Genomic DNA, 26172 nt, shown 5'->3' on the forward strand with positions numbered 1-26172 from the left:
GTTCGAGCCATCATGGACTCAAGAAGTCGGGCGAGAGGCCTTCAGTACCTCGTGGAGTGGGAGGGGTACGGTCCGGAGGAGAGATGCTGGGTGCCGGTGGAGGACATCCTGGACCCTTTGTTGCTGCGGGAGTTTCACCGTCTCCAACCGGATCGCCCTGCGCCTCGTCCTCCGGGTCATCCCCGAGGCCGGTGTCGGCACGCTGCTGGAGCCGCGCGTCAAGGTTGGGGTTCTTTCACGACTTCCGCCGAAGTTGGTCCCTCTCCTTGTTCGGGCGGCGTTCGGTGGTCGACGTCACTGGTTTTCTAGCCGCCACCGATCCACTTATCATTTTCCATTTGTTTTGTCTTCATTGTACACACCTGGTTTCCATTCCCATAATTATATGTTCCTTATTTAACCCTCTGTTTCCCCCATGGTTTTGTGTGTGTTTGTTGTTGTAAGTTGGTCTGTATTTGTGAGTTTGATTATTTTCTTTCTTGGAATTTTGTTGTTTTGAGTAAAGTTACGTGAATTACTCATCTATGTGTCCTGCGCCTGACTCCGCCTTGCCTACTACACCTAGACGCCTTACACCTTCTCCCTTATTAATAAGTGAATAAAGATGTAGTTTAAGTATAACTCTGACTTGTGTGATACGTTTGTCTCTCCTCATTTGATAGTAAATAAGTTAAACACCACACCCTCCCGTCAGCAACCAGCTCATCAGCAGCCAGCCCCAGGACCAGCCCGTCAGCAACCAGCTCATCAGCAGCCAGCCCCAGGACCAGCCCGTCAGCAACCAACTCATCAGCAGCCAGCCCCATGACCAGCCCGTCAGCAACCTACTCATCAGCAGCCAGCCCCAGGACCAGCCCGTCAGCAACCAGCTCATCAGCAGCCAGCCCCAGGACCAGCCCGTCAGCAACCAGCTCATCAGCAGCCTGCAGGAGAAGAAATAGGGATGTAAAAATTGTGAAATTGAATGGTTTTCTTGCCCAAGGAATTGGCCACCCCATCTGGCTGCCAATGTGGATGGCGGTTAATCATGTGCAGGACATAAAGTCTTCTTTTGAACTGTTCATCCCAGACACCATCCAGAAAATCATTCTGGACTGCACTAATTTGGAGGGAATCCGTGTTTTTGGAGAGAGACGAAAGGAGATGGACCAAACTCATTTACATGCATACTGGGGTTCTTATCCTTGCTGGTGATTTCAGATCCAATGGGGAATCCACAGAATCCCTGTGGGATGCAGAAACTGGTAGAGAACTTTTCTATATAACGATGTCTCTGGAAAACTTCCACATTATTTCCAGGATTATCCGCTTCGATAACCGAGACACCAGACCAGCTCGGCGGCAGAGAGACAAGCTAGCTGCAATCAGGTCAGTGGGTGGACAGCCTTCCCCTGTTTTACAACCCTGGGCCCAATGTTACTGTTGATGAGCAGCTAATGCCATTTAGGGGCCACTGCCCCTTCAGGCAGTATATACCGTCTAAACTTGCACAATATGGAATCAGGATCTGGGCTGCCTGTGATGCTGCTTCATCATATGCATGGAACTTGCAAGTGTATATTGGGAAGCCAGATGGAGGAGCCCCTGAGAAGGACCAAGGGATGCGGGTTGTCCTGGACGTGACTTGGCATCCATGGCCACAACATCACATGCAATAACTTTTTTACTTCGCACAAGCTGGGACAGGAGCTCCTCAAGATGAAGCTGACGATGGTAGGAACAGTACGAAAAAATACGCCAGAGCTCCCACCTCAGCTGTTGAATACACAGAACAGGCCTATCAATTCCTCTAAGTTTGTGTTCACCGCCGACACGTCCCTAGTGTCCTACGTAACAAAGAAAGACAGAAATGTGGTACTCATGAGTATGCTGCATAGTGATGGGAGAATCTGTGGCCAGGAACATCAAAAAACAGAAATCATAATGGATTACAATGCCACAAAAGGAGGGGTGGACAATTTAGACAAGCTGGTGACTGGCTACAGCTGCAAAAGAAGAACCCTACGCTGGCCACTTGTGATATTCTTCAACATCTTGGAAACCTCAGCGTACAACGCGTTTGTCATCTGGATGGTGTTGAACCCAGATTGGAACAGAGGGAAGCTCCAGAGGAGACGGCTCTTTCTCGAGGAGCTGGGCATGGTATCGGTAAGACCTCAAATCCAGAGGAGGCAACAAATTCCAAGAACCCCAGCTGCTGGAGCCATCGTGAGGAGGATTCAGGAGGAGGATACTTGTGCCCCATCCGCCCGACCCACAGAACCAACAACTCCAATACCGGAAGTAAGTGTGAGTGATGTTGTTGCATGTGTGTGTGTCTGCCTCTCCTACCTTGGCCTGCTGTAACTATATATGTGAGTGAGTGAGATGTTAGTATAATTCCTGAACTAAGAGTTTTCATCATTCTAGATTGAAGCCGGTAGCAAAAAGAAGAAGCTCTGCGATGTTTGTGGACCCAAGAAGGACAGGAAGACACAGTACACATGCATCAAGTGCAAGAAATATATTTGCAACACACACACAGTAAAACTCTGTCCCTTGTGGTGTGTAGACCGGCCTTCATTTGTGTTCACTGGGGCTCATTTATCATTTCCATAAAATACTGTACGTAAAATGTGTCCTTCCAATTTGTTCAGTTCAAAGCAATAAACATCAATAGTGATGAAAACCTTGTTTAATATACATTTGTTCAAGATAAACATTTATTCTACCCATATTGTCAGGCGTGTGCGTACTTGTGCTGAAGTCAGGTGCAGAAGAGCAGAGAATTGTGAACAGGCGACACTTTGTTTCAGCAGAAGAGAATATACAGACGGACGCAGCTGCGTCCAAAAAACCTCCAACTAACAAGGCAAAGTGTAAAACGTGCAAAACAGTCACAACCATAAAATGTATACAAACAGGCTTCATGAAAATAACACGAGAGAAAACGCACGCAAGCCTAGTGCGTACAAAAACACGTACCACACAAACAATCTTACACAAAGACATGAGGAGGAACAGAGGAGTAAATACATGTAGTGTGATTGGGGAATGAAAACCAGGTGTGCAGGGAACAAGACAAAACAAATGGATACATGAAAAATGGAGCGGCGATGGCTAGAAAGCCGGTGACGTCGACTGCCGAACGCCGCCCGAACAAGGAGAGGAGTCGACTTTGGCGGAAGTCATGACACATATCTTGATTATAATTGATTTTTTAAATAGATTTTATTTTACAAAAACGAATAGCGCTTTAATTGATAAATGTGATCTAGCAGGGGTAAATGGCAAATATTAACCATGTATGCTGTCTATATTTCTTGTAATTGATATAAGTCAACATCTAAGTATTAAGTATTTTTACGTAAATTGTTATGGTCATATTGTTTTAAAAACCCAATAATGTTGTGGGCCCATCAGACCCGCGAACATTGGGTGAATAACAAAAACATGAACACCACACAAGGGTTAACTAAATGTGAATAACATTATAATTTGTATGTGTCAGTCCACGTCCATAGTTGTTGTCATGCACATATCTGTACTATTGTGTAACTAGTAGAAGAGGTATCATATAACTTTATACTGTTCTGTGATAAAAGGAATACATGTATGATGTGACTGAAGCATGCAGGTTTTTGGACAACAGGATGCTTCTATGTTCTGTTTTTCCCCACTGTCACATGTTAATAATAAGCTCAGGATTGTCAGCTGCCTTCACTAATTCAGAGAGAATCGCTGGAAATCCCACATGCTGTTGTTAAGTTTAATTAAATGCATTGGTCCATTTACAATATATATTCAAATATATATTCAATGTGTTACGATATAAATTACTATTTATTGTTCTTTTTAGTCTTAGTCACCAGCGGTTTCTAGTTTCTGTGACCACTGGTTTACTGCTGTAAGAGAGGAGAGGTTGAGAAGTTGCCAGGAGAGATGTTGAATATAATGCAATTCTGTTATAGCACATACACTTCAATTAAATACTATTGTAGCCAGCATTGGAATCTGTATTGTCATTGTGAAAGAATCATGGGGGAGGTCAGGCTCTCACACAATGCATTCGCAGGGGAAGTCTCATACACAAGCCTGACACAAACATCTTTCAATACTTGCCTTTCTGAAATATGCCAGAAGACAAGTTTTCAGGGCCGGTGGTCTGCTTCCTCAAGTTTATTTTCCTGTGGTAATGCTTTCCATATGAATTGAAGTATTTGAATTCTGTTGTTGGGGATCATTTTCATTAGCTACTTGAAATCCCTCCCTGCATTCTCCCAATGAGATCAACGTAAATAATAAGGGGTTGGGGCTGCTCAGTACTCACGTAAATTAGAGAGCCATACCCTGCCAATTAGACTATAAAACCATTCCCCCTGGTGGAACAGCATGGGGGAGAATACTGTGTGTGTCTGCGTGGGTGACAATAATATATTCTATGAATGGATAAAGAATCATAACTCAAGACTCCTCCACTGTTCCATGGTACCTCAAAGTTAAGCAACCCAGGACACCCAAAAGTATGCTGCCTAGTGTTTGGCTATAGAACAATGTTAAATGGAATCCATGCAGTATTTCTCAATCTATAACTGTATTTTTAAGTCATTAGCCTATGTAGCCTACTGTAGGCTACACTTGTGTGGTATAAATCTGATCAATATTTAGCAAGGACTATAATTCATTGTTTGGTACAGATTTGATACTTTAGATAAAAACCTTTCAGCAATGTGAAGAGAGTATTAGTGACTACACTTGGCTTCGTCATGAAGGCGGCTGTCTGTCAGGCAACACAACTTGCTGGTGGAACCCAGCTCAGCCGGTCGGACCTGCCTGACCTTCATTCCTCACTGAATGAAAGGCTTGTATGAACCTACCCCAAAACACTATATATAATGAGCCGCGGCTCACCAAAGCCACACACACACACAGCATAGGCAAGGACTGCTCAAATGAAACCTCAACTCACGGTGAGATGACCTTTGAAAACGTATGCCTAGTATTTAGCTTACTATAGTAGGCCTATGAATTAACTTTGTCAGTTCAGGTGACAAGAAAAGTATTTTCAAACTGCTGTAAAATATGAAGTAGGCTACTGTTTCTGCTGGTGTGACGTAGGCATGCAGCGATGGTTGCAGACACTGCTCTTTATGCCCATTTTGGACTGCCCGTGGTCACCTGAAGAAGTGATGACTCGTAGTTTGGTCTCTCTGGTGGAGTGGTTCTTAACAGTTCAACAGTTCTTTGCCAAAATTGTGAAATGTTTAGGACCACTTGATCAGGCGGACAAATACTTCCAAGGCAATACATGGAGTAGCCTGCACTTCTTTGAGGATCTTGAATCATTGAGTAGTTTAGGCTGATATGCTATAGTAAAGTGATGAGATTCTTAATTAAATTGTGTGGATTAGACTAATTTCACGTCATGTCTTTAGCATAGTCTAATAGAAGATGTCAGACAATTTTTGAAATCTGAAAGCAGTCGGTTACATTCATTGTTTTATTTCTACAAGATTGATCTTTGAGGATCTTGAATCATTGAGTAGTTTAGGCTGATATGCTATAGTAAAGTGAGGAGATTCTTAATTAAATTGGGTGGATTAGACTAATTTCACGTCATGTCTTTAGCATAGCCTAATATAAGATGTCAGACAATTTTTGAAATCTGAAATCAGTTGGTTACATTCATTGTTTTATTTTTACAAGATTGACCTACATGTTTACGCTAATGTTCACCCTAACCTTGTTTGATTTGTGAGCATTTCTCACTCTCTCTATATCTCTCCCCCCCACAACTGCTCTCGCTCTGTCTACTTCTCTCTCTCTCTATCTCTCTCCCCCACCCCTGCTCTCTCTCTGTCTCCTTCTCTCTCTATCTCTCTCTTGTGTGCCACCTTGTGTTATAATGTCAATATAGCCTCGTGGTGTCCGACTGTTCCTGAAGTCCAAACAGCGCATTGGGCATGGTCGCTGTCCGAGGTGCTGAAGGAAAGGGCCAATTGGATTCCAGACAATTTAACTTTTTTTCCCCCGGTGGATAAATATGTTTTTTGTTTCAGAAGGAGAGTACAATGAATACAAAAAAATATTTTTTGTTGTTGTTTTGTTTTCAATAACTGTTTTTCATTTATTGATGGACAAATATAAGAGAATAAAATTTTACACCGCTAGGAATAATGATGATGATCAAGATAGTTCTAAGGGAATAATATTTGCTTTGTTGTATTGACGTATGAATCATTTATTAAAGAGCCATCCACAGATTATTCTCTCCAGTCTCCATCCCAGACGCCGCTTTATTTCCTCTGATCTCAGCAGTGTGCCAACAACATTACGACTATTTGCTAAACGGTTCTCATGAAGCCCTGTGCACTGCGAAGGTTTGCAAGTTGGGTAAGATATTACGCAGTATAATGAGATGCCCATAGCGATTTCCCTACATGCGCAAAGGCAGCAGATGTAGGGGTAGTAGTCCCACAGGATGTGATCCGGAATTTCATCAGCGGTCGGGGTGACCCGAACCTCCTCCAGTTGGGAATTGGGTGGTGGTCGGACATGGTAAATCATCTTTACTACGGAGAATAGGCCAATTATCGGTCTCCTGAAAATCCAGTGAATCCTTAAAAAAAAAGTATAAACTGTGGTTGTGTCCGTGCGTAATAGTGTGTGTTTGAGTGAGCGTCTGTTTGTTGTGGGTGGGCAAGGTGCATAACTGGGCCTTAGAAAGCCACCTTGATATCCCTCAGGTTAATCTAGCTTCTAAAGATGTTTTTATTTAAATTGCCCAAATCTGAATAAATAAAGGTTGAATAATATAGCCTACGGAATTCCTACATTTTGATTAAACCCATGAGCACACAGCATTGTGTATCGAATTGTATTCTGCTCTCGCATAATGATGAAATTAAATATAATCTAAAATCAGACTTGAAAACATTCACACCCAACAAACTATATAAATGCTTTAAAGAGATGACATATTCAAAGGGTGCCAGGTACCAATGAGTTCATTATGGCGGTTATGACTGGCTGCTTATAAACGAAGTCCTCGGTCTGTGTACAGCAGATAATATTTTTATTAAAAGATCATCCCTGTTCAGCTTTCAAAGCACACAAAATAGATATGATCTATTTTATTAAAATTGCAACTCAAACAGCTCTGTATTTGAAAATGCTTTGAAAATAAGACATTAATATGTCTTTTACAAGTCTCAATTTTATCTGGAACTGGAAGGCAGCTAAGCCATATAGCCCAAACTCCACTAAGCCACACACAGACGTAAGCGCAAGAGCTGACTGCGTACAGTGCACTGACAAATGCAGGGTTTTCTCTACAAAATAGTTTAATTCCAAAAAAAACAAGACGATCCAACTAAGTTAAATGGGTCATGGCACAAGTTCCACCAAAGATCTCAAACCGGGTCATTGGGAAGCTGTTGGATTCCGCTGTTCTCTAGTGCGTGTTTGCTTTGATAAATACATGTTGGAGCCTCCAGCAAGTCGGCAGGAAGCGCAGCAAGGCTGAATTACACAACTGGGTGAGCGAGTGAGCGAGCGATTAGGAGAGGGGGGGGGGACGACGACGACTGCAAAAGGTGGTCTTTAGGCGCATGTGATTGCGTTCAGAGACCTGCGAGCTGAAAGACCAGGCGTGAGGAGTTAAAAAACAAATACTCTACCTGTGGATATAAAGGTTTGGATTACGGATGGATTGTATCGGTTTATTATCTTGCTGGACTGCTGGCCATGCACGGGAGATATATTTTTTGCGCACATGCCGCAATTGTTGGGCATTGAGTGGAGCGGTCATGGAGAGACAGTGAGCTCTCTCCGAGTCATTGTTGGATGTCCTGAATACCTTTTGGATTGAAACCATACAATGGTTGGGGGTCTATAAAAAATATCTCCTGAAATGGAAACTAATATACAAATATAGATGTCAATTCGGTAACCCACGGCGTGGAATATTACGCACATTTCTCTCATGGCTTTACCAAACTCCTCGGGCTCCTCTGGAGCTGACAAGCCCAACCCCAGTCTCATAGATCTGGGTACATTCTTCGTGGACTCCGATATCATATTTGGATTTACCAGTCATCTTCTCAGGAGAAAAGCAAAGGTGAGTAAGTGCACGCTACACTAAATAGCTGAAACATAGGCTGCTCAAACATAAAATGTAGCATAATCCACTGGCCCAACTACATTGAAAAATATAACGTTAATAAATAAGTAAGTTGATACACAAAGTGATCAGTAAAGCCACAGACCTGGATTTCCAGTACATTTCAGGACCATGAACAGCTCCCTTGACTGTCAGTTGCGCCTTATCTACGTTGCCAACTTCATAGCGTGATCACTGACTTGGATATATTTTCTTTCAAATCATTTAAAAAAGTTTGAACCAAGTAGAGAGTAGTAGGGTGGATGGGGCTTTGTGGTCCCGAACATTCAATGCTTTAATAGACAATACGGCTACTGTAATCTCTGCGCTCATTCGCTGTTAAAGGCGCTGAGTAGTTATAACCAAAAATGAACACTCGTAATCAGTACAAGCGCACGCAAGGGTCAGTAAAGACCACAATGACAGACTTGATTTCCCTATCACTGTCAAACATTTAATTTGATGATATGATAGAATGATTCATTTCTAAATGCAATGAGAGTCACACAAAACTGAAGTGGGGAAGATATGGAATAGCCTATCCTGGTTCCTGATCTCCTAAAGACTGTGTAACTAAATTATATTAGGATACCTATTTTTTAAATTGTGACTCCGGCTCATCTGTCTATTGTGTCTGTGGTCTGATAACCATGGCCGTAGCTTCAGATAAAAACATCATTTTCATATCTATGATAAATTATTCAGAGAATTTTGTATTTGCCTTTTGTTGTGAATAGCTTATGTTATGCTGCATGTGTAATTACAAAAGAAACGTTTGGCAGTATTAAATTGGCCTCATTCTGTTAACCCCATAAGGACGCCTATAATTTGCAACCAGTTGCGCTGCCAAGCGTAAAGCCATTCAACCTTTTCGACAGACAGACACAGACTGACTGACTGACTGACTGACAGACAGACAGACAGACAGACAGACAGACAGACAGACAGACAGACAAAAGGCTGCAATTGGGTCATGTGAGGGTAGAAAGGATTCTCAAAACGAAGTACGAGGCCGCCGTCGCTTACATCATCAACATCAAATATTTAAACTGGGTTAATTAAATATTTAACCTGTACCCCTTATTTTGCGAAAACCATCCTGCAATCTTTCTATTTACCAGAGGATGGCGCCAAAGTAGCAAGAACGGGACGCATTGGCTTTAAAGCTAAATCGGCTCTGTACTGTACCCATTATCTTGTCAGTGAAGCAATGTCTGCAACTGTGCTCGCGTGAGTGACAACAGGATGGATAAAACCATTGATTACAATAATCTAAAATCAAAATCACTATATTTCAAATAACATTACGAAATTAAGCTATATGAATAACTCAGTCATCTGACTAGTGTAATGCATTGATAATAGCGGCCAATAAAATGGGCAATTTCAGCTTTATAAATAGCTAGCCAAATAACCTATAAACCTAATACAACTCACACGTTGAATTATCCTGTCTGATCCATGCACCTACGGTTGTGATTTTAAGTGATTTACTATTGCAGTGTCCAATCACGCTCCAAAAAGTTTCTCAAAAGTTTTCCCCACCCATTTAAAAGAGTGTGTGCCAAAACTTCTCTCGGATTGTCCCGTCATAGGACGGATCAAGTGCAGGACACAACTATGGTTAGCCTATAATATGTTTAGTCGCTGACAGATTTAGAAGTGACACTTCAATTTACAACTACGACTACTCTTCAATGTACAAATTATTTTAAATGATTGAGTGTATGTGAGAACCACGTCTACTAGGGATACCCAGACCCGGGAGAATGAACTCATTTTGGGGAAATGCAACTCATGGACTGGACCCTGACAACCGCATGTTTACTGTAAGTGTTTTATGCATAAAGTTAAAATGATCAGTTCCGATTTTCAATAGAACCTGTCGCTGTCGCACACACCCTTTTGTCTTGGAACCCATTTAGCCTGCCTTTTCAAATTGGTAGTACTCATGTCTACCTATGACATTCATGCAGGTTGTCAGTCAACCAACAACTCCAGACAAGTAGACTTCCACACCTGTGCTTGTGCGTCTCGCCAGCGTATTGTCCTACCTGTGAATTTATTTTAACCGAGTTGCTTTTCTCTAATGGCGAAGGTGGAAGGTTGTCCTAGCGGAGAGTCGCCGTTCCCTGTTGATCTGAGTCCCAGGAAAGTACTTCACTTGGCGAAGGACGCGCGGTGCAGCAGCCGGCCACCCCCGGAGGGCGCAGGGTCCGTGACCGTCTCAGAGTCGGAGAGAAGGGATGGAAAAGGAAGCTTTTGCCAACAATGTCAAATGAATGTGACAGAGCTGAAGAGGCAAGCGCTGGCCTTGACAGACCCAAGTTCACTAAAGGTTTGTGAAGCAATTTTTTACTTTAATATGAGTCTCAAGTGCTGATTGCCTTTTAAGTACCAATAAGGCAAAATAATAATTTTCATACACTTTACACCAAGGTTACATAGTTGATAATGTTGTTGGTTGATTTTTGGATAATATTGCAATGGCATGGTAATAACCTCCTTTCCCCACTCATTTGAAATGAGTCCAGTGAGGTGGCTCTTTCATTTATTATGAGGCAGGTAGTAATGGGAGATGAATGTGTGTTTGTTAACATCATGCTCTGCTGGCGTAACAGGGACAGGCTGCCTTGGTTCCATACAGCAGGTCATATAGGGGCACACAGATGGCATGCTAAGAATAATTATTTTTGCCATCCTCCTCCCAGTGTAGCTAGCAGTGAAGGCATAGAGTGTGATTCTGACTAAGTCAGGATCATGACCTGTTCCCCAGCTTTTCTCTGTGGCCCTCATTACTGACGGGCACCTCTAATCAAATCAAATCAAATCAAACTTTATTTGCCACATGCGCCGAATACAACAAGTGTAGACTTTACCGTGAAACACTTACTTACAAGCCCTTAACCAACAGTGCAGTTCAAGAAGAAGAAAATATTTACCAAGTAGGCTAAAATAAAAAGTAATAATAAAAAGTAACACAATAAGAATAACGAGGCTATATACAGGGGGCACCGGTACCGAGTCAGTGTGCAGGGGCACAGGCTAGTTGATAATAGGTTTGAGCCCACTGCCCACGTGCTTATGCCATAGTCTAGACTCTATTATGATGGGTACATAAAGGCAGGGTGAGACATGGCTGTGAAACTCCTTGTGAGCTCTGTATTCCCAGCATGTAGTAGCTGTGGCTATAACTCCCCATACAAACACACCTTATTATAGAGCTGCGGTTGTCCTCTGGCTGGGTGCAGAGGTAATACATATCAAGTCCTTCTCCTCTGTGAGTACTGGAGTCATGAGAAGCTGTAGGGTAATGACACTGATTATAATGTCCCAGTCTTCCTGTGAAGTATTTTATTTCGCTGCTCACAGCCACACGCTGTTTATGGATGTGAAAACTCAGCGTCTGAGACTGAAAGGTCTCTGGAAGTGGCCTATTGTCTTGCTAAACAATGCTTATGTCTTTATTTTGCTGTCGGGGAGAGTAGGGGGGAGGAGCTGCTAGTGGCGGAGTCTGAGGAGGAAGTCAAATCCCAGTTGACCTTCGCAATGCATTGAAAGTGTTCCTGTATGGCTCGCCCCACAATTCCCACCGCTGTTAAATTTAGGCCCTTTTTGTTGATGTCACTGCTGCGTGAGTTTGCCCCAGGGTTTGTTCTCCTTTGTTGTTGTGTTGGAGGGACTGTCTCATGCTTAGCTTGGATTACAAGCCCTCCAGCCTCGTCGGAACCCCCTCAGCATCTTGTTTCTTATGGGAAAAGGGAGATGAGATAAACGATTGGGGAAAACTTTTGAGAGGAATTGAACTTCATCACTCAAGTGTTCTTCTGTATGTGTGGTCGAGTTTCTCTGTGGGGGTGGTCTAAATCATATCAGATCCGGTAAGCCCCCCCCAACAGATGTACACTATCCCACCTGCAAGTCCTTCTCCATGGGAATGGAACCCTCCCCTCTCGGTTACCTGTGTGGTCCTCTCCAGGTGTGGAGCGGTTGAAGGGTGGGATGGGGGCTGCTCCTTCCTTCTCCCATTATGCACATGTTGATGGCTAAATTGGGCCCTAATTCTAAGGTGGTAAACAGCCAAGGCAGGGTGCTCTTATAGTGCTCCCCTCATAGTATCCATTTCTCCAGCTGCAGGAGAAAGGGCTCCATTGTCGCATTGGGCCTGTGCTGCCCACCTGGAAGGTCTAGCTGGATGTGGTCGTAGATGGAGGGCTTTCACAGATTTTCTTTGGTGGAAGAGGGCCACGTGATGTGTGGTGGAAAGATGACTGTTGTGGGATGTTTGAGCTCCTGGCATCAGAGCTACAGAGTTCTGCTGTACCTGTCATGGTGGATAGGGGCCATCTGAGTTTACCCTGGGAAAGAGAGAGAGGGAGCTGTTTATGTGAGAGTTTCCCTCCTCTATCCTCCTGCCGTCCCATTTTTTTGTGATGAGGAAGTCAGCCTGCCTCCCCAAACAACCCGTCCTCCAGTTCCAGTAGACTTATTGTTTGAGTACAGTATCAGTAGCAGCCAGCAGATACATTCAAGGAAGACAATTTGGGTTGAATGAGTGTACTATGCTGAAGCCTGGGTTTACTGGGAAATGCACAGACAGTGAACTGCCTCAGAGGTGGCTTTCGTGTTATCCTGTTTGTCCTTCAAAGAACCCTCTCAGGTCACTCTAATGTTGTTAGGAACTTGAAGAGCTCCTGTTCTTCCTAGTGTCACTATGCTCTGGGCCACTGGCTCAGTGTCAACCTGAAGGAGCTCAGAGTAGCAGCAGCCAGCATACACTACAGCTGGGCTGGGAGGGAGACGGTTGCTGCATTACTGTGAGGTGTTGTCGAGGGAAACGCAGGGTCAGCATTAGAACAATGAAGGTGACACATGATTTTCTTTATGGTCTGCTGCAGCTTGCACAGCCAGTGGCAGCAATTAGTCTTTTTCCACGCTCTCTGCCATTAAGTGCCTGTCTCGTTCACAGAGGAGCAGCTCCTGTGTCCCCCACATCTTTTGTTTTCATATTTATAGCTGGCATGTGCTTTGTCTGACATCACCCATACCACTTCACCTCACTTAATGCTCGAAAGTAAAATACAGTGACTTGGACACACATTAACCAGACATTGTTAGACAGCAGCGCATTGAAAGAAGCCCTGGTAGAATGGGTTTTGCTTAAAGGACAGATACTGAAGAGGCAGATTAAATGGAGACACAGGTTCTGCAGACTTGATTTTCTCCCTTAATCAAAGGCATTCACCCGGGTTAATGTACAGTATTTGATTTATATAACTAAAAACGAACAAACAATTTTAGTAGTAAATGTCAGACAGTCTGGATGGCTGCAGCAGAAATGACACACTGTATTTCAGGTGGCTGAACATGATGGCAAGGTGAGGTATAATCGGGGGAAAGATGATCACTTGAAGGGTAACCTCAGGTTCAAAGCACTAAATACCCCTCAACCGTAATCAGAGGATCTGTCAACATTCAACATGCCTATAGAAAGACCAGACCTGTACACCTGGCTCAGATCCACCTGCATTTAATGAACGATACCCCCTTCATCCACCCCTTCAGATGATTTCTGCCCTGAAAGGGTTACTCAATATTTTGGCCGTGCCTTGTGATGGATTGGGAGGAGGACGTTTTTTTTTGTCTGCACTGTCAGCCGTCTCATGAAAAGGTAAGGGGGCTGTCAGTGACAACAATGGTCTGTTGGGTTTCTACAGCCCCTAAAGCCTGGCGGTATTGTGACCCACAAGGGCTTTAATTCCTCAGCCACGGCCAGGCAGCAGCTTCTAAAGCCACTGGTCCTATTCTAGGCAGGCTGACAGTTACTTGATATGGTGGTTGAAATAAGTATCCTCCCTCCCTATCTCTGACTATCACCCAAACATTAAAAGAAAAGAAAGGGCTCAGCGAAAGAAAAGCAGCCAGGCTATTGTTTGTTAGGTACTGTATACAAACATGTATATCGTCACTCTGCTTTCAAAGCATGTATCCCTGAAGCTCCTTGTGAAGCAAAGTTTATAGTTGATGAAATGCACTGTGCAAAGAAAAAATGTATCTAACAAACTTTCCTTCATGTTTTCCTTCAGGTGAGTTTGTATTCTCATTGCATTTGATGTAAGAGCATTGTAATTTAACCAATATATTCATAGGTTGGAATGTTTTTTTAGATTCCAGTCATTTACATTGTGTATGTCTATGAATTAGTCTTTGTGTGTATGTTTTTGTTCATAGTACAGTCAGAGCCAGTTCCAGGGCCAGTGTGAGTTTATAAAGACTTGTTCTGATGGCTGGAAGAGATAAGTAGATATTGTGTTAGTACTACACCAAGGGGTACAGGTCAGTGAAACAAGCACCATAGCCAACACCCCCACATAGCTACTTATATACGAACACCTAGGAATATGAATACAGTGTGGAATTCATGATACACAGAATGACTAGCAGAGAAAGCCTTGCAGGGGTTTATGGGCTTGCAGACTTGGATTAATCCGAGCAGTTGGAGGTAGAGGTCAATGGAGAGCTGGCATTGTGGCGTGGTGAATGAAGGGTTTTATTGGTGTTTGCAGTCTGACTGAACAGGCCTGCTATTTGCTCACAAGCTGATAATGAATCATTCTATTGATGTGTTAGAGTGGACGATGAACAGGTACTCCTAGTTAGTTGACTATGTATTTAGAGATGTCTTTGTTTTTGTTTATCCATCTGTTTACTTGTCTGTGTTTGTGTATTTATTGTGTGTGTGTGTGTGTGTGTGTGTGTGTGTGTGTGTGTGTGTGTGTGTGTGTGTGTGTGTGTGTGTGTGTGTGTGTGTGTGTGTGTGTGTGTGTGTGTGTGTGTGTGCCTGTCTGTCCAGGCTAGGAACACTTTCCTAAATCCCACTATGGGTTTATGTAAGTGTTCTGTAGAGGATATTTCAATAAAGTTTTTGGTTGCCATGGACAACAACCCATCTGGACCATTTCAGTATGTATGCATCACCACCTTTGTAGCCCTGGGTGACGTTTCAGAGCTTACACAATCACCATGTTCATTTCTCATCTGCCTATTCAGAGTTGAGTTGACAGGGTAAGTGCCAGGGATCACCAGGCATCCAAATCAAGAGATTTAAGTTTCTGAAGACGTATCATTAGTGTCAAAACTTTAGGGATCATATTTCTACTGGACTTTGCATAAATGTATGTGTTTATGTATGTGTGGGTACATGTGAGGGAGAGAGAGATAGGGAGAGAGAGAGAGAGCGAGAGAGAGAGTGAAAGAGAGATGGAGGGATCAGACTGAGTGAGCCTGTCCACCTGGCTGGCTGCTGTTTCTCAGGCTTGCCTCGGGGGTTACCTCTACCGTTGTTGATTGACCTCTGACCCGTCTGTCAGCTCTCCCAGCCTCTGCTGTGGGATAAGGTGGGATAGGGTTTCAGGTAGCCGGGCTGGGCTGGAACAGGTGTACGCTGCCAGGTCCACTGCAGGGGGTTGTGGACAAGACTGATGAGGACAGGGGAAGGAAGGGGTTGTGGGAGGATTGTGGGAAGTCATAAAACCTAAGGTAGATACAGAGTATGACCACATTGAAGAAAAAAAAGTAGGATCATACATTATTTTGTTCACTAGTATCATATGAACTATGGATGATTTGGTCGTAACTGGTTGGGCGGGGATGGGGGTAGAGGTGTAGGGGTGAGGTCCCACCCTGCAGAAGCTGCTGAGAGAGAGCCTTGCCTGGGGAGAGGAGTGCACTGTGAGGTGGGCTGCCTCCTCCTCCATGTCCTTTCTGGTGAGGCCAGCTAGGCTGTGCTGCTGTGCTTTATGGCATGTGCACAGTATTAAACTGCAGAGCAATAATCTGATGTCAACCAGCAGAGATAACACAGGCATCAATCACAGCCAAGCCCTGCGGTATCTGCGTGGCTCAGTCAACAGTACAGAGTTGGAGCAGAGGACAATCTCATCACGCTCTGCTTCTGCACTCAGTGACTCTTCTGTTCTCCTTTTGATTTGCTATTTTCATTACCTGGTCACCTCATTAATACGTCATTCCTGTACTGTGCCATTTGATTGTTTCTTCTGCTGGATGATTGTCTGCACATATGACCACATTTGTGGTGTCTAAGAGACAAGTGTCTGTAAACAGGACAGTGTGTGTCTGAGAGAAAGCAATAATGTGTTGGTCTCCCCCTCCCCCCACCTACACCCCGTGCCCCTCCGGATTCTATTCCAGTCTGGCAACAACAAGAGGAAACGGCCATCCACTTCAGGGCGGGGCCACAGGAAACAGCCTTCGAGGGGGACTTTGGTTGGTTGGCCTGTGTGGCATACCTAGGCTTATACATACAGCATGGAGGCTGATGCTCATCACTGGTCATCAGGGTAGAGGAATCTGTTTAGGTACAGGAATAGCTGCCATTCCTCCCCTCTCGGCAGCACTCCTCACTGTGCTGAGATAGTCTACAGCAGACGGACTCTGGACAAGATTAGACAGGCCACAAACACAGACGTGCCCCGCTCAGACCATCTGGCTCTACTGCTGCTGGCTGGCACTGGATGCAAAAGGGCCAGTCCAGATGTTCTCCCATTTACCTGGTGAAGGGGAGAGCAGCTTAGTGCCGGGGGTTTAGCTTAATAGTTCTAGTCTTTAATGTTAGTGAAAGCTTAGAATTGTTGTCATACCTACAGTGAAACAAGCAAGCTCCACCTGTGCTCTCCCATAATCATTCAACATGATAACCTTCAATCGATTCAGAGCGCTCAAGCCTTTGAAAGTATATGGTAAAATTGTACAATTCTTAGTACAAAACTGAAAACAGATCATCAAAAAGGATGTTTTTTCTAAACTTTAGGCACATTTTCAATTGACTAAGTACAGCACACAAAATCACACACGAACTTTTTCACCAACCTAATCAGTGTTTTATCTAGAAATACTTTTCATATAAGGTAATTAATTGCCTTTCACAATGCAATGCTCACAATACTTTTCATATGATTCTCTTTTAATTTATTTAAATACGTTTACCATCACTTAATCCAACTGCGCTTAATGGTTAATTACTAGGCGTTTGGTAAACCTATAGATTTTAAATTGGTTTGTCACCATATAGCTTTTCTGTCAATTTTGATGAGTAATGTAAGTGTATTGCCTAATGTGAAAACCGTGTAATCTACTGTAATTTACAGTACTGTAGCATATTACTTTCAGCACTTCTAAAGGGCCGTATCTTGCATTATTTGCTATTGGATTAACTGGTAGTTAAAATGACTAAATTGAAACGAGATCATTATGTTGTGTTTTGGGGATTAAACCAATGTTCTCATGTAATGCGGTGCGTACTGGCGGCAGAGAAGTCAGGCGCAGGAGAGCGAAAACTGATTTACAACGGTGTCGTTTAATAAAGAAACTACCGTCAATAGAACAATACATGAAATGGGTCAAACAAAACCCTGTAATAACCAGCATACTGTGCACAAGCACTGCAAGAAACAATTACGGACAAGGACATGGGGAGAACAGAGGGTTAAATACACAACATGTAATTGATGGAATCGGAACCAGGTTTGATGGAAGACAAGACAAAACCAATGGAAAATTAAAAGTGGATCGGCGATGGCTAGAATGTCGGTGACGCCGAATGCCGCCCGAACAAGGAGAGGGACCAACTTCGGCGGAAGTTGTGACAGTACCCCCCCTTGACGCGAGGCTCCAGCAGCGCGTCAACACCGGCCTCGGGGACGACCTGGAGGGCGAGGCGCAGGGCAATCCGGACGAAGACGGTGGAAGCATTGAAGGGTCCAACACGTCCTCGACCGGAACCCAGCACCTCTCCTCCGGACCGTACCCCTCCCACTCCACGAGATACTGAAGGCCCCTCGCCCGACACCTCGAATCCAGTATGGAGCGAACGGAGTACGCCGGGTCCCCACGATGTCCAGAGGGGGCGGAGGAACCTCCCGCACCTCAGACTCCTGGAGCAGGCCAGCCACCACCAGCCTGAGGAGAGACACATGGAACGAGGGCTTAATACGGTAATCGGGTGGAAGCTGTAACCTGTAACTCACCTCATTCACTCTCCTCAGGACTTTAAATGGCCCCTCAAACAGCGGACCCAGCTTCCGGCTGGGCAGGCAGAGGGGCAGGTTTCGGGTCGAGAGCCAGACCCAGTCCCCCGGTGCAAACACAGGGGTCTCACTCCGGTGGCGATCTGCGTTCTCCTTTTGGCGCATCACGGCCTGCTGAAGGTGAACACGGACAGCTTCCCATGTCTCCTCCACGCGCCTGAACCAATCGTCCACCGCAGGAACCTCGGTCTGACTATGATGCCAAGGCGCCAGAACCGGCTGGTACCCCAGTACACACTGGAAGGGAGAGAGGTTGGTGGAGGAGTGGCGAAGCGAGTTCTGTGCCATCTCGGCCCAGGGCACGAATGCCGCCCACTCCCCCGGCTGGTCCTGGCAATAGGATCGCAGAAACCTACCCACATCCTGGTTCACTCTCTCCACCTGCCCATTACTCTCAGGGTGGGACCCTGAAGTAAGGCTGATCGAGACCCCCAGACGTTCCATGAACGCCGTCCAGACCCTAGACGTGAACTAGGGACCACGATCAGACACTATATCCTCATGCACCCCGTAGTACCGGAAGACGTGTGTAAACAAGGCCTCCGCAGTCTGTAGGGCCGTAGGGAGACCGGGCAGAGGGAGGAGACGACAGGACTTAGAGAAACGATCCACAATGACCAGGATCACGGTGTTACCCTGTGAGGGTGGAAGATCAGTCAGAAAATCCACCGACAGGTGCGACCAAGGCCGCTGTGGAACGGGTAAGGGGTGTAGCTTACCTCTGGGCAGGTGCCTAGGAGCCTTACACTGTGCGCACACCGAGCAGGAGGAAACATAAACCCTCACGTCAATAGCCAAGGTAGGCAACCAGTACCTCCCGCTCAAACAGCGCACTGTCCGACCGATCCCAGGATGACCAGATGAGGGTGACGTGTGGGCCCAATAGATCAACCGGTCACGAACAGCAGACGGGACGTATAGACGCCCAGCGGGACACTGGATGGGAGCGGGCTCTGCACGTAACGCCTGCTCAATGTCCGTGTCCAGCTCCCACACTACCGGCGCCACCAGGCAGGAGGCGGAAAGTATGGGAGTGGGATCCATGGGCCGCTCCTCTGTATCATACAGCCGGGACAATGCGTCTGCCTTCACATTCTGGGAGGCTGGTCTGTAGAAAAGGGTAAACACAAAACGATGAAAAACATGGCCCACCTTGCCTGGCGAGGGTTCAGTCTCCTTGCTGCCCGGATGTACTCCAGATTGCGGTGGTCAGTCCAGATGAGAAAAGGGTGTCTAGCCCCCTCAAGCCAATGTCTCCACGCCTTCAAGGCCTTGACGACAGCCAACAGCTCCCTGTCCCCCACGTCATAGTTTCGCTCCGCCGGGCTGAGCTTCTTCGAGAAGAGGCACAGGGGCCGAGCTTCGGTGGCGTACCCGAGCGCTGAGAGAGCACAGCTCCTATCCCAGCCTCGGACGTGTCCAACTCCACTATGAACGCCAAAGAGGGATCCGGATGGGCCAGCACGGGAGCCGAGGTAAACAGAGCCCTCAGGTGACTAAAAGCCCTGTCCGCCTCAGCCGACCACAGCAAACGCACCGGGCCCCCCTTCAGCAGTGAGGTAATGGGAGCAGCTACCTGACCAAAACCTTGGATAAACCTCCGGTATTAGTTGGCAAACCCTAAGAACCGCTGCACCTCCTTTACCGTGGTGGGAGTCGGCTAGTTACGCACAGCTGAAATGCGGTCACTCTCCATCTCCACCCCTGAGGTGGAAATGCGATACCCTAGGAAGGAGACGGACTGCTGGAAAAACAAGCATTTCTCAGCCTTGACGTACAGGTCATGCTCCAACAAGCGACCAAGCACCCTGCGCACCAGGGACACATGCTCGGCGCGTGTAGCGGAGGATATCAGAATGTCATCAATATACACCACTACACCCTGCCCGTGCAGGTCCCTGAAAATCTTGTCTACAAAGGCTTGGAAAACTGATGGCGCATTCATCAACCCGTATGGCATGACGAGGTACTCATATTGCCCTGAGGTGGTACTGAAAGCCGTCTTCCACTCGTCTCCCTCTCAGATACGCACCAGGTTGTAAGCGCTCCTGAGATCTAGTTTTGGTGAAGAAGCGCGCCCCGTGCATTGACTCAATCGCTGTGGCTATGAGTGATAGTGGGTAACTATACCTCACAGTGATTTGGTTCAGACCCCGATAGTCAATACACAGGCGCAGACCTCCCTCCTTCTTCTTCACAAAAAATAAACTCGAGGAGACGGGTGAAGCTGCGGACCGAATGTACCCCTGACGCGGGGATTCGGAGACATATGTTTCCATAGCCTCCGTCTCCGCCTGTGAGAGGGGATACACGTGGCTCCTGGGAAGTGCAGCGTCTACCAGGAGATTTATCGCACAATCGCCCCGTCGATGGGGTGGTAATTGAGTCGCCTTCTCTTTAGGGAAGGCGAGAACCAAATCGGCATATTCAGGGGGAATGCGCACGAGACCTGGTCTGGACTTTCCACCGTAGTAGCACCAACGGAAACCCCTAAACACCTCCCTGAGCACTCCCGCGACCACCCCGTGAGAGCCCTCTGTGGCCAAGAAACAGTGGGGTCATGACAAACCAACCAGGGTAGGCCTAGCACCACGGGAAACGCAGGAGAGTCAACAAGGAAGAGAATAATTCTCTTCTTGTGCCCCCCGTGCGTCACCATGCCCAGAGGAGTGGTGGCCTCCCTGATCACACCTGACCCTAATGGTCGACTATCTAAGGCGTGAACAGGGAAGGGCACAGCCACGGGAACAATGGGGATCCCTAAACTATGGGCGAATGATCTATCTATAAAATTCCCAGCCACGCCTGAATTGACGAGCACCTTATGCTGGGAATGCGGGGAAAACTCAGAAAAAGTGACATAGACAAACATATGAGCAACAGAGGGCTCTGGGTGAGATGGTGCCGGCTCACCTGGGGTGACGCCAGAGCGCCCCGCCTGCTGCCTCAATCCCCAGAGGAATCAACCCGGCACCGACCGGCGGTGTGACCTCTGCGGCCACAGATGGTGCACGAGCTGGAACCCCCTCTGGTCTCTCTGCGCACCGCCCCTCCCAGCTCCATGGGTATCGGAGAGGGGGTGCGGGGGGATGGAACCACCAGACCCCGATCTGAACGTCCGCGGGTAGCCAGCAGGTTGTCCAGCCGGATGGACAGGTCCACCAGCTGGTCGATCGTGAGGGTGGTGTCTCTGCAGGCCAACTCCCGATTGACGTCCTCGCGCAGACTGCAGCGGTAATGGTCGATCAGGGCCCTGTCGTTCCATCCCGCGCCGGCAGCCAGAGTCCTAAACTCCAGGGCGATCTCCTGGGCGCTCCTCGTCTCCTGCCTCAGATGGAAGAGGCGCTCACCCGCCGCTCTACCCTCGGGCTGGTGGTTGAAGACTGACCGGAAACGGCGGGTGAACTCCTCAAACTGGTCCAAAGCCGCATCTCCCGCTCTCCACACGTCGTTGGCCCACTCCAGGGCTTTCCCGGTGAGGCACGAGATGAGGGCGGACACCCTCTCAAGGCCCGACGGAGCCGGGTGGACGGTGGCCAGGTATAGGTCCAGTTGTAAAAGGAACCCCTGGCAGTTCGCAGCCTTCCCATCGTATTCCTGGGGCAGGGAGAGACGAATCCCACTGAGACCAGGAGGAAGAGGGGCGCTCAGGGGAGACCCCGGTTGTGCTGGTGGAGGTGCTGGAAGAACTCCCTGTCTCTCCCAGCGGTCCATTGTCTGGACAACGCGGTCCATGGCGGTGCCAAGATGTTGGAGCATTGCTGCGTGCTCCAGGACGCACTCCTCCACCCCTATACCCGGGGTACCTGCTCCTGCTGGCTCCATATTTTTGGTCTGTAATTCTGTAATGCGGTGCGTACTGGCTGCAGAGAAGTCAGGCGCAGGAGAGCGAAAAACAATTACGGACAAGGACATGGGGGGGAACAGAGGGTTAAATACACAACATGTAATTGATGGAATTGGAACCAGGTGTGATGGAAGACAAGACAAAACCAATGGAAAATGAAAAGTGGATCGGCGATGGCTAGAAGGTCGGTGACGTCGACCGCCGAAAGCCGCCCGAACAAGGAGAGGGACCAACTTAGGCGGAAGTCGTGACATCTCATTACATTTAACAATAAACGTATATTTTGAATCAATAGTTGTGTTGTGAGAGACAATCCAAATGAATGCACAATGACAGGTTTTGAATGAAAAACTGACTGCGTTACAAGTGTGACCGGTTTGGAGTTTTGTAATAAGAGTTAAAAAAAAACTAACATGAAGGAGACCAGCAATGACAAACATTCTCCCTGTTGTTGTCTCTTTGAGAAGAGAGAATGTTCAGTATATGAAGTAGCCCCATTACTCCTCTGTAATTATCTAGAGGGTTGAGAGATGATTTTACAGAATTCATTGAAGTGAGGAATAAAAGGAAGGATCAGTATTGGAAGAAACATCTCGCTTTTGTGTTGCTCAAGGTCAGTTTGATTGAATGGTCAACATCATACATAACAGTATGCCCCTGTATGTAATTCAATGAGATGGCTCCTGTTGGGTTAAAGATCGTTTGGGGAAATACCCTTGACCAAAGTAAAACAATTGATGTGTAGTCCTGCTTTATTGGGCAATATGTTATATGATGGCAGTCCAGTGGTCTGTCCCAGATCATGAAAACAATGTGACATGAGACGTGAGAAGAAATATCAATGAGTCAACAACTGACTGAACAAAGAGGTGTGACTGGGACCGCCTCTATTCGGTCTTATGTAGAAAAATTAGAAATTGTGTTTTTTACATTGGATAAAAGTAGCGACTCAGAGCTAGAAAGTGGTATATCATACACTACAGTTGAGGAACAATGAGAAAGTAATTCTGCTTTGAAAGTTGATAAACTTGTAACCCCACATTTGAAAAAATGACCCTTGAATGTTTTAGTCAGGGGCGCAACTGGGGGGACATATATTTTTGTAAATTCTATATTTAAAAAAATACAGTCGGATAACACTCCAAACAGCCTACCTGACCGCTCGGAGGCACCCACATGGTCCTAAAGCACACCATTGCCTCATTTTGGGGGGGGCATTTCAGAATGTGGGGGGGACATGTCCCCAGTGACACAAATATGACAGGCTGCATGACATCAGCAGCCTGGTGGTCCAAAATAGCATAACTGGTGTATTTTAACACCAATAAACCATTCTTAAAAAATTTAGTATACGGCAATCAAGCAAACCTGGCAACTTAAAGCAACTTTCTAAACAATGTTTTAGTTTGTTTCTAGCTTGTTTAGTTAGCTAGCTAGCCAGTTCAAATAATACCCATATCATATAGCTGGCAACGTCTTAACTTTAAGCAATTTGTATTCATTATTACAGGAAAATAAACTCACAACAAGATCATTATTTACAAGTTAATGGCAAGCTAATTACAGGAAACGGCTTACTGTTGTGAGTGTGACGAATTAAAAGCAAAGCATTCTACAGGGGAATTTTAGAACTTGGACACTGTCTCGTTGACCTAACTTTATATCCTGATTTTACTTTGGTTCAGGTCATGCTGTTCTTCACATTACCGTCTTTGGTAAACACACAATCTATCAAATAAAATCTAAGTTTATTTGTCACATGCACAGGATACAGAATGTGTAAACGGTACAGTGAAATGGTTAGTTGCATAGTGAAGTCTTTTGTTTAGACATGTAGCTAGCTAGCTGAACAATGAACTCATAACATTACTACCCTGCATGAATATACAGGTAGCTAAAGCTAACCAACTAGGTTCAGTATTAGCTAGCTATCTAACATTAGGCTATGAATAGCAATGCAAATAGCTCTGAGATACGAATAATATTACTGCACAGATCATACACGTAACTTTAGCTAGCGAGCCAGCCAGCCAGCTAACGTTAGCTAGCTAGCCAACAGTACGCCTTAACTTACAATGAAAATTACTTTCTGACAGAATTAGAAATGTATCATATCTGAAAATGTAGCTAGCTAGACTCTCTTACCCGTATACATGGATGAATGCTTTTCCCTCTCTTTCACGGATGCCATGGTTGCCCTTAGTTTGAAGATGTAATCCAGAGACAGGTGATCTATATAACAGCCTTTGTGTATTCTCTTTTTGACGCCCTCCGCATAAACAAACGCCTGAATTTCCTCCATCTCCTTAGCGATCATACTTTGCTTCCACCGGGAATTCCACTGATTTCAAAACTTGGTCCTCCAGAAAGTGGAGAGCATTAGCAACATTATCACAGTTCTTCCTGATATCTTTATAAAAAGCTGTGTTAGAAAGGATTACCTACACATACTGAGCAGTTTATGTTATAAACAGAAGCATACTTCATGGCAGACCAATCCGAACTCATCTCTCGGCATGTCGGCATTAACATTTTTATTCATAATTACAGATGGCATGCAAATTTGTTATTGAGGCACATAAAAGTTCATATGTTCCAGAATTTTTTGATAAAAAAAAATAATGTTTACGTTCAAATGCCTCTTCTGTGAAGTAGTGACACTCGACATATGCCTAGTCTCCTGAAACGAGTCACAAATCAGCATGACTAGCTCACGAGGAAGAGAAGTGTGTGTGTGTGTGTGTGTGTGTGTGTGTGTGTGTGTGTGTGTGTGTGTGTGTGTGTGTGTGTGTGTGCTCCTGACAGCCAGTGTGTTTGTGTGTGGACATAGATTGTTGTGTGCTGTCAGGCTGCCCTGATGCATCATAATGAACTGAGATGTACCATAGCCTGGCTGTCAGGAGCACATCTCTGGAATTGATTCAGAGTATCGGAGAAAACATAATTGTTCAGATAAATTTCCAGTGTGATTATCAGAGAAGTGGGCTGAGTTTGAAGTATTCTTCCCCTGGCTCCATAAAGCGCAATAAATTGTCAGAAGACAAATCACCAGCCTTATAGCAATGTGCAGAAAGAGAACACCAGCGCTGTGTATCCTTGCCAAGATGGATCTGCATTCGGCAAACTCTAAGTCTAGCCTCTCGGGGCGTGGCAGGTGAGCCTCCCCTCCTCAGAACAAACAGATTGGATCACTATGGGCATTGTGGGTAATCTAGACTTGACATTGTCGTGTTTGTTTTCCCCCCTCAGTCTCAACTGGACATCTGTTTATGGAAAGCTGCTTTGTCTCTGGCTCACCTGCCAATACTGACAGCCCTGTTTGACAATGTTTACCAATTGTGAGTGCACGTGACTGTGTGTGTGTCTGTGTGTGTGCCTGTGTGTGTGTGTTTGTGTGATGGGGGTTGAGCAGCAGTGTTAGTTTGTCTCCAACTGCCTCTTTGGTATACGCTGGCATATTCTGTATTGTTGGGACTTTACCCTGATATACAGTGCTCCGTAAATCTCTACTCTGTGTGAAAATGCCAGTCAAAGTTCACGTTACTGCTCATTTCATGGTTGAGCGTCCCACTCTTTGAGCAGAGATGAGTGTGGATGTGTGTGTACAAGAAAGAAAAAGATAGATAGAGAAAGGGAGAGAGAGAGAGAGAACGACATGGATGAATTTGTGCTGAGAATATTCTTAAATCTCAATACAAGAGCAACAAAGACAATCCTAATTGTTTTAGTCGTCAATACTTCTCTCATTGAAATACAGTCTCTAGGCCATTTGGCTGGTTGAACGTAGAAAACCAACTGCTATCAGTCTATGCTTGTATCATAGTCAATGGTGTCCATGATATTGTAGCATAGTGACACATTTCTTGGCAATGCCCCTATACAGTTGCAATGTCCTTGGTTACTCTGTGACTGTAAATGCAGACTTGGGGAAGGTGATTGGTTACTCTGTGACTGTAAATGCAGACTTGGGGAAGGTGATTGGTTACTCTGTGACTGTAAATGCAGACTTGGGGAAGGTGATTGGTTACTCTGTGACTGTAAATGCAGACTTGGGGAAGGTGATTGGTTACTCTGTGACT

At 45.6% G+C, this 26172-nt stretch overlaps 1 protein-coding gene and 1 long non-coding RNA gene across 4 annotated transcripts in view; both read left to right on the top strand.

Moving 5' to 3' along the window:
* The first annotated feature begins 4841 nt into the window (after positions 1-4841).
* LOC106611013 (uncharacterized) lies at positions 4842-6243 on the top strand. The gene is made up of 2 exons (XR_001330040.2): positions 4842-4949; positions 5897-6243. It is a non-coding gene; the product is annotated as an uncharacterized lncRNA (long non-coding RNA).
* Positions 6244-7593: 1350 nt separating this feature from the next.
* Positions 7594-26172, top strand: part of LOC106610923 (kinesin-like protein KIF26A) — a 97486-nt gene continuing 78907 nt past the window's right edge. For 2 of the 3 annotated variants that reach the window (XM_045723484.1, XM_045723487.1), the window contains exons 1-2: positions 9694-9969; positions 10239-10478. The gene's annotated coding sequence lies outside the window, so the exon portion shown is untranslated. Of the gene's footprint in view, positions 8099-9693; positions 9970-10238; positions 10479-26172 lie in introns of those variants that run through there. The other variant, XM_045723485.1, reaches the window with a different exon arrangement.

This window comes from Salmo salar, chromosome ssa09 (genome assembly GCF_905237065.1).
Source record: "Salmo salar chromosome ssa09, Ssal_v3.1, whole genome shotgun sequence".
Taxonomy (NCBI): Eukaryota; Metazoa; Chordata; class Actinopteri; order Salmoniformes; family Salmonidae; genus Salmo; species Salmo salar.